This window comes from Orycteropus afer, unplaced genomic scaffold, assembly GCF_000298275.1.
Source record: "Orycteropus afer afer isolate SDZICR_OR568_19922 unplaced genomic scaffold, OryAfe1.0 scaffold00208, whole genome shotgun sequence".
Taxonomy (NCBI): domain Eukaryota; kingdom Metazoa; phylum Chordata; class Mammalia; order Tubulidentata; family Orycteropodidae; genus Orycteropus; species Orycteropus afer.
In genome coordinates, this window is record NW_006921795.1 from 6,100,040 (window position 1) to 6,100,388 (window position 349).

Sequence of the window (349 nt, forward strand, 5' to 3'; positions counted from 1 at the left end):
TGTTAGGTGCCATCAGTTGTTTCTGACTCATAGTGATCCCATGCACAGAAGAACAAAACATTGCCCAATCCCACAACAGCTCCATGATCCTTGCTATAATTGAGCCCATTGTCACAGCCACTGTGTCAATCCATCTCGTTGAAAGCCTTCCCCTCTTTCGTCAACCCTCCACCTTACCAAGTATGGCATCCTTTCCCAGGGAATGGTCCCCTCTGACAAGAGGACCAAAGTAGGTGAGACGAAGTCTGGCCATTCTTGCTTCCAAGGAGCATTCTGGCTGCACTCCCTCCAGGACACATCTGTTAGTTCTTTTAGCAGTCCATGGTACTTTCAGCATTCTTCACCAGCA